Source organism: Miscanthus floridulus, chromosome 17 (assembly GCF_019320115.1).
Source record: "Miscanthus floridulus cultivar M001 chromosome 17, ASM1932011v1, whole genome shotgun sequence".
NCBI classification, from domain to species: domain Eukaryota; kingdom Viridiplantae; phylum Streptophyta; class Magnoliopsida; order Poales; family Poaceae; genus Miscanthus; species Miscanthus floridulus.
This window is the reverse complement of record NC_089596.1, coordinates 44,068,162-44,074,284: the sequence shown is the minus strand read 5'-3', so window position 1 is coordinate 44,074,284 and position 6,123 is coordinate 44,068,162. Positions and strand designations below refer to the sequence as shown.

Genomic DNA, 6,123 nt, shown 5'->3' with positions numbered 1-6,123 from the left:
GCTGCTAATGTGGCCAACGGATCCAATGTTATCAATGGGGACACTAACTTTGAGTTTATGCCAGCATTAACTATGATGGTTCAAGCTAGTCCATTCTGTGGGAAAGCCCACGAGGATGCAAATGCTCACCTCCAACATTTCTTGGAGATTTGTAGCACATTCACCATTAAGGGAGTGAGCCAAGTGGCTATACGTCTTTGCCTTTTCCCCTTCTCCTTGTTAGGAAAGGCTAAGCAATGGTTTTACTTTAATCGCAACACTGTAGATACCTAGGATAAGTGTTCCAATGCTTTCCTAGTTAAGTTTTTCCCAATGGGGAAGACTAATGCTCTGTGCAATAAAATCTCTAGTTTTCAACAACTAGCAGATGAATCGATTCCCAAAGCTTGGGAACGAATGCAAGAGTATGTCTCTGCATGCCCACACCATGGCATGGAAGACTGGCTTTTGATCCAGAACTTCTACCTTGGATTAGTGTCATTTATCTTCATTTAACTATAATATGCGAGCAATGCTCACACTAGCTAGTATGTGTTCATGCTATTTAATTTAACTAGTATTTGGAATGTGCCTACTTTCTCAACAAGTGAACATGGGCATGATGGTGTCCTAAGCCTCGTCAGCCCTAGAGCCTGATTCTTGATCCATGGTCATGCTTGGAAAGTGTCCCCGCGAGGCATCCACCGATGGGGGCAGCCACCCACGATTCGGTATAAGTTGTTTGCATTCTCAATCCAATCGCTCTCCCCCTTATCCTATATGGGCTTGAACTTGGCTTGTATTGTGCAGCGCTTTCTTCATGATGGCGCCATCCCCAGTTGTGGGGCTTCCCCCAGATGTTGCTGGAGAGTTGTCCCATCGCCGCTCACCACCAACGAGCCCATGTGTCCCCGCATAGCCCTCTGGTTCTGATGTGGGCAAATCATTAGAAGAGCGCGAATACTCAGACAACGTAGACTACCATCAATTATTGAAGGATTATCGCAAGGTCCAAGTGTTGTTGTCAACATCCAGGCTAAACGTCGAGATGCTACGCGGTGAGCTAGACACCGTGTGCGACGCACTTCAAGTTTCCAAGAATGAGGCCACCCAAGCATGAGCCAACTAGGCAATGGTCAAGGAGAAGGCCCATAACATGATGAACCTTCTTATGGAACTGAGGACATGGGTCTAGACCCTTTTGCTATGCACGCAAGCCACCTTTGATGTGGCCTTCCCCCTAGAAACAATGAATAATCTAGTCACCATAGAGGAGTGCCTCCGAGCTCTGCCAGTCTGCCTTCGAGCCGTGGTGACCGAAGCCATTCATCAGGGGGCTACCATGGCGCTAGCTACTGCCCAGCTTTAGTTGGCATAGTGGTGAACGTCCGGGTGGCAGAGCAGGGTTTTTCACTGGGTTCAAAGGATGATGACATCGCCAATCTGGTCAAGAGTTCGAGCCGGCCGCAAACGCCTTCTTAGCAAAGGTGGATGTGGAGCTAATCCTGCATGCCAGCCTTGACCCTATCTGTGGGACGTATCCATAGTCATGAATAGGTTTGATCTGTGGGATGCCCTTGCAAATATGTGAAGTCTTATTTGCGTGTTGGTGTTAACTTTTGTTGAACTTTGTATTAGGTGGGTTAAAATCTGTTGAGCGTGGTGTAGCTTAGGTCCTTTGGTCATTTTGTAGCTGGTTTGTAGCCCCTATTGATTGCTTTTTGCTACACATTTCTTTCTAGTTGTCTTTGATCTAATCTATAATATGCTAAACATTCATGAGTGCCTTTGATCTCTGTTGATGCCAACTCATGTCTTTGATAAAATTTGTTGACCTTGAAACAACCATGGAGCAAGGAGTTCATCTGAACAAGTCTTGCCTCGGTCTACTATAGAATGGAGGAGCCATAGCTATTGACTTTTACTACGAATGCAAGAAAGTCTGCCCGTTGAGTATTTGATCTCATATGACATAATAAAGTGTTGTACGGAGTAGTAATCAGTCTGCCCCTCGACTATTGTGACTGCTTGGATTAGAGTGATATAAGTACATAAAAGACCTATCCCAACCGCACCAGGCATTTAGGTGTCAAGCATGTCATGGTGGTCAAAAGCTCTTTCTCTCGATTCACTTCTTGTGTCCACCTTTCTTGTCGCATTCGCTTCACTCTCGTCCCCTTCCCTCATCTGATAGCATTGCATCAATCGACTACCTTCTAGCTTCCCCCTTCCCTCACCCATTTGCATTTTCCCAACCTTCTTGCTCACAACATTTCCCCTGACCACATCCCTTTATGATATTAGACAAAATGACGTTTACCTACTTCTTGTAAACTGTATGTTCGCTTGATAGTCCGAGCAGCGTAAATTTGAATGGGCCAAACATGTAACTCTTGTACTTAGCTATGAGTAGAACTTTTGCTTGATCGGCTATGCTACAAACAGGAGCTACACCGTCTGTGGCTGCATGCATGAAGTAGTACAATATTGGATTCCTAAAGCGGCAGCTTCAAACATAGCCGAGGGCATGCATATGATCAGAACCTATGAAACCATGTAGCCATCTCTAGCTAGCTATTGCCCCTTGGCTGCCGTGAGCCTGCAACTACTTGGAATGGACTGCACTATATACTTCACCGGATGATAGAAGGTCTAACCATCTAAAATATTCACTACTCGGATAGTACTAGTAATGATGAACATCATGCGGTCACGTCAGAAGCCTATTCTAGCCCTGACATCCTTGTGAGTACAAAGCCTAGCCTCACTCCCCCCTTGCATTGCTAAAAGCCCTGGCCTTGCACTGCCTCGCAAAGTCCCCACCTCCACCTCTCCATCGGTTCCCATGAAGGTCGTCCCCATGAAGCGCTCTAGGTCCTCATCAAGGAACCATGGTCGGGCTCTAGTCCACGCTTCCTCCAATGCACTGGTGCACCCCGCTTCGATGCCTATTCATACCCTTCTTGACTGTTGGTACCCGTCGCACTCCTGCACACCATCTCCTAGGCTGCCATTTGTCTCCCAGTCACCCACAATGAGAATGTTGACACCACCGACACTAGTGGTTCGCTCGCCACCCACACTCCTAGTGCGGTCCACCTCGCCATCGTCGTAGGCACCATCGTGGTCCCACATGCCATCCCCTAGGTTGGCAATGGTCTCCTTGTTGCCCACAATGATGATGTTGACGCCACCGGCACTGGTGGTTCACTCACCACCACCGCTCTATGTGTGGTCCACCTAGCCATCGTTAGTGGCACCATCGTGGTTGAGCTCACCATCGCCAAATCTGCTCCGAGAGCCCTAAGGTGGGAGTAGGTCTCTTGTAATGTTGCGGTCTTCCTCATCATCCACCGAGGACATGTCTAAGGGCTCTACAAAGGTGGCCCCATCGTGGTCCAACTTGCCTTTGCCAGATTGGGTCCTGGCACCCCACGCTAGGAGCGGGTGAAGTGACCTATGGTTTGACGTGGCAGAGAGGTTTGCTAGTTTCAACCTAGGTAGGTTTACCTTGCAGGCATTGGATTTTGATCATGCCTGTTGGTACCCTTGTTGCATGACTTGCTTAAAGCTGTGCGATGGCACCACTCATTAAATTAATTAGTAGTATCAAGTCATGTAAACATTTGTAGTTACAACGAGTATGCTGCCTGGTGCTCATTACTACTATGAAGTCATGTTAATCATCTGTAGTTAGAACTAGTATGTTTATGTAGTAGTTGTATGGCTAGTGTGGCATGTTTGTCCTCTTATTATGGTCGATGACGGCATGGTTATGTAGTCTGAACTCGTATCATTGCTATACTCCACATATATATATGAAGTCTAGTTTGATGTTATGTTATCTTTCTAGTAGCACTGCTCTCCTCTTATTATGCATGTAGCCATGCCTAGCTCTACAAAATGAACCTAGGAATAGGTGCCTAATCTTTTATGCCACCAAAGCACAGTTTGACCATGTTGTATTAGACGAGGCCAGACCATTATTAGGTGTTCGGCCAGCTCTTTTATCTTGGACATGCAAAATCAACAACTAAAGGACAGTCTGCCCCTCGTTTTGCCATAGGCCAGACATGCAAAAAATGGTGCAGAAACAGAAACACAATTAGATGGGTTAGGCAATGGTTTGAACTTAGTTAATTGTGGTATGTATCTGAATGTCAATAACGCTGATGTATCTCAATCTATAATTGGCAGTGCGCTTGTTTATTCAATGTTTATATCAGCTTGTTCATTTTGTCGCAATGCTATTCACTATTCAAAGAAAACCATTACCTATGTGCCCTCATCAAAAGCACATTCCAAAATACATGAAAAGCACTCAAAAATAGTTAAAACCACCATTATATTGATTCCTAATTCCTAATATTTATCTGAGTACATGAGGCCATTCGAAATAGACCAAAAGTGCACTACAACGCACCCACCATTGTACTACTACTAGTTAGTACTAGACCTACTGCTACTGTACTAATTAACTAAACCTACTGATCAATGTCGCTACCCCTGCCATCGCTGTTGTCGCCGCCCTCCTCGTCATCCTACTCTGATGAGGAGTTATCCTTGTCCTCCACGATCATGTTGGGGGATGGAGGGTTGAGCCTGCGCTTCTTGTTGCATAGCATAGGGGCGACCCCCATAGAATGGTCTCGGTGATATTGTCCACCTCCTTTGCCGGCGCCTCCTCCTTCTCCTCCTCCTCTACCACCTACATCATCCTCCTCATCGTTGGCGGGCTCCTTGTCATCTTTGGTGGGCTCCCCATCGTCTTTGGTGGGCTCCTCCTCGCGCTCAGGGCTCGGCATCAGTTGATTCACCTCCTTGTCATCCTTGTCTTTGTAGTCGGTGGAATACTTGCCAGATGACCAGTGCCCCATTGCTCGCTCTACACACTGCTGGTGAGTAGGGATCGGCTAGTGAGTAGAGATCGGAGGAGGTGATGTGATGTGTATAGGTACGTATGTATGAGAGAATACCCTAGTAGGTGGTGCTCTATACAACATACTGGTCATTTTAAAGAGGAGAGCTGAATGGTTGCTCTCCCATAGGATGCGATGATGGTTAAAGAGGAGATCTGAATGGTTGCTCTCCCATAGGACACGACAATGGAGGCTTCGTAGTTGGTTGGCATCCCCCGTTTTATGTTTTGACTCCTAGGATTGGAAACAGTGTACACTCAATGCACCCGGTCGCCTGCCCACCCGATAATCTGAATTGTGTCATCATTGCAAGTTCGCACAGTAGTTCATAGAGGGTATTTAGAGAACTCCTACTATAACCACCACTTGGCCACCTCCCCTCAATCAACATAGGTCGTGCCACTCTACCTCTCCAGAGCTCCATCCTCGCCGACAATCATGTTGCTGACGGCGCTCCCTACTAACGTGCAAATTGAGATCGTCGACCACCTCGCTGCGACCTTAGATCAGCCCATGGATGACCTCCGCAGCCAATGAGCGACTTGTTCATCCATGCACCGTATTTGCGATGACCCCGCCATCGGTCAATGTCTAGCACTGGATTGGGTCAGATGTGGGATGACAGGAGCCGACCCCATCAACTACTGCACCCTCCTTGCTAGCCTGACCCAAGTCGGCAACCTAGAGGCTTGCTTCTTCACCGGGATACAAACCGTATTCATGGAAAAGCATAGCCCCTAGCCATGCCTCGACGATCTCACCAGTGCCACCGATGGTGGGTACAATCTGGCGGCCTATCTGGTCACCATATTGCTCTATAGGCACAATGGTGATGCCAGCGATGACAACACTATGAGACGGTGCATGAGACGGGTCGAGGGCGAGGAAGAATCGTGGGCAGCAGTGGTGGACCAACGAGTAGGTGGCTAAGCAACAAGGGGTGTGTGCTGTGCCATCGCCCGACCATTAAGGTGATCTACAATATGACGTGGGTACGGTGTCGCTGCCGCCGCTGACGTAGGTGCACAGCGATCTTCCTTACATAGGCAACGCTTGTGGTGATGCAGACGGATGGGAAGTAAGAGCTATGTATTGCAGCGAGGACTGTAGGCTTCATCAAGAAATCCTTTTTTGAATGGGAATTTAGAATAAGAGACTAGTCCTTTCACTCTCTAAAATATAGTGTATTCTGGCATTCAAAATTTGTCCTCAAATATAGTGTATT

At 47.3% G+C, this 6,123-nt stretch overlaps 1 non-coding gene across 1 annotated transcript; it reads right to left on the bottom strand.

The window, feature by feature from the left end:
• Positions 1 to 325: 325 nt before the first annotated feature.
• Positions 326 to 434, bottom strand: LOC136519189 (small nucleolar RNA R71). Its single transcript, XR_010774750.1, has one exon. It is a non-coding gene; the product is annotated as a small nucleolar RNA R71 (small nucleolar RNA).
• Positions 435 to 6,123: the final 5,689 nt, after the last annotated feature.